Source organism: Mastomys coucha, chromosome X (genome assembly GCF_008632895.1).
Source record: "Mastomys coucha isolate ucsf_1 chromosome X, UCSF_Mcou_1, whole genome shotgun sequence".
NCBI classification, from domain to species: domain Eukaryota; kingdom Metazoa; phylum Chordata; class Mammalia; order Rodentia; family Muridae; genus Mastomys; species Mastomys coucha.
In genome coordinates this window covers 81,618,792-81,621,357 of record NC_045030.1, presented here as the reverse complement: position 1 = coordinate 81,621,357, position 2,566 = coordinate 81,618,792, and positions in this window count along the sequence as shown.

Sequence of the window (2,566 nt, the reverse complement as noted above, 5' to 3'; positions counted from 1 at the left end):
TCAAAAATATTAACCCAGAATTGTTCCTATATAAAGAAAATGCAAGGACAAAGAGTGGAGCAGGGACTGCCCCATTTAGGGCCATCCCATCTGCAGACACCAAACCCAGACACTATTGCTGATGACAAGAAGCTCTTGCTGACAGGAGCCTGGTTTGGCTGTCCACTGAGAGGCTCTGCCATAGCCTGACCAATACAGATACAGATTCTAGCAGCCAACCATCAGACTGATTACAGGGACACCAATGGAGGGGTTAGGGTAAGGATTGAAGGAGCTGAAGGCTCTTGCAACCCCATAGGAAGAATAACAATATAAACCAACCAGACCCCGCCAGAGCTCCCTGGAACTAAACCACCAACCAATGAGTACATGTGAAGGGGCCCATGACTCCAGCTACATGTATATCAGAGGATGACCTTATCTGACATCAATGGGAGGGGAGGCCCTTGGTTCTGTGAAGGCTTGATGCCCCAGTATAGGAGAATTCTAGGGCAATGAAGTAGGAGTGGGGGAGTAAGGGGGGAGTACCCTCATAGAAGCAGGGTAGAGGGTGGATAGGATAGGACATTTATGGAGGGAAAACCAGGAAGGGGGATAATATTTGAAATATAAACAAATAAAATAACCAATAAAAATATTTATCCTGACAAAATCAGTGATTTCTAAATAACTGAAGAAGATATTTTGGCCTAGTTAGCTTATGTGAAGTAATGCCACAAAGTGGAAATACCAAAACAGCAATACATTATCCTTATTAATACAAAAATACCTATGTAGAATATACCATTAAATACCTATGACAAGTGAATGAAATCTTCCATACATTTACATTATTAATGTAACTATGTAATGAGGAATATGTACAGTTAGAACAAGAAAAAATTATGTAATTTGTAATATGTGATAGTTTTCTGAGGTAAACAAAATGAAAAATTTTACTTTCCTTTTCAGAAAATAAAACATGTATAGAAGTCCAATACTTATGATATCCCAGGGAGGCCTGGACTTTTTTGAAAGAAATGGAAGACAAATATATGTGAGGGACAGAGCAGCAGGGATGGGGAACTGGGAGGAGAAGAGGGAGTGGAAACTACAGTTGGGATGTAATATATGAAAAGAGGAATTTGTTTTAAAAGTCTAATATTTAAATCAAGAGCAGTTTTCATGGCAAAAATCAGATATGGACTGCAGAGTTTCATGATTCCTCAAACAGGTTTATTTCCATTGCTCACTACAGTACAACACTTTGATGACAGATAATCTTTTTTTTTTTCTTTTGGTTTTTCGAGACAGGGTTTCTCTGTGTAGCCCTGGCTGTCCTGGAGCTCACTTTGTAGACCAGGCTGGCCTTGAACTGAGAAATGCACCTGCCTCTGCCTCCCAAGTGCTGGGATTAAAGGTGTGCGCCACCATCACCTGGTTATGACAGATAATCTTAATTCTTTTTTATTCCTCATAAAAAGACATTAAATATTAATTGGTTTTGGTTCCAAACAAAAAGGCATGCACTCAGAGACAGCAATAAAAGGTACAGTACTACCAACAAACAGCTTTTAATGGTAAATCTACTTTGATAATGTTATTCTTTCCTAGAAATTAAAAAAAAAAATAATATAAAACTTTCAAAAATTTTAATCAAATATTTAAAATATATTTAAAATATTTTAATTTCTAATTTTAAAATTTAAAAGCAATTTGCTCTTACAGAGAAATGTTTGAAAATAAAATTGTTAACTAGGTACCCAAGAGAGCAACATCTAGGATTATCTTAATGAAGGAGGAATTCTCAAAGACAAAGTCAATTCTGAATTACTCCAGTAACACAAGCCAGTAGTCTGAAGAAGAAAAGAGGATTAAAAATCAAGTTTTCAAATCACGCTCTAGAGTTGAGCAAGAGTACACACAGTGGAACATCTATGGCAAATGTAGCCATGACCAGCAAAAAGTGAAAGTGAACAAAATGCAGGACCTTGGGGAGAGTTACCTAACTAGGAACCCTGGAACAAAGAAAATAAAGTCTATATAGAATCTCCAAATTGTGTTTGATTCTCCGTTATAACTGCTTTTAGTGCCTTGTTTACATTATTCATTCTTTGTTCCCAGAGACACCATAGTATAATGAAACAAAATTAAATATGAGGAAATATGTCTCAAGATAAGAGGAAACAGTGGGCTACAATAAGTTCTCAAGTTGGAATTCTAGGCTAATCTGTCATTACCAATATCTAGTCAATATTCATGAGTTTTCTGAGAATTAAGAATTTGTTTGCCCAGTCCAATGGATGGCTGTGAGCATCCACTTCTGTATTAGTCAGGCACTGTCGGAGCCTCTCAGGAGACAGCTATATCAGGCTCCTATCAACAAGTACCTGTTGGCATCCAAAACAGTGTTTGGGTTTGGTGATTGTATATGGGATAGATCCTCAGGTGGGGCAGTCTTTGGATTGTCATTCCTTCAGTTTCTGATCAAGGGAGTAGGGAATGAGGGGTTTTTTGGAGGGGAAACCAGGGGAGGGTGGAGGGGACAGGGGTGGTTCTGGAGGGGAAACTGGGAAAGGAGATATCA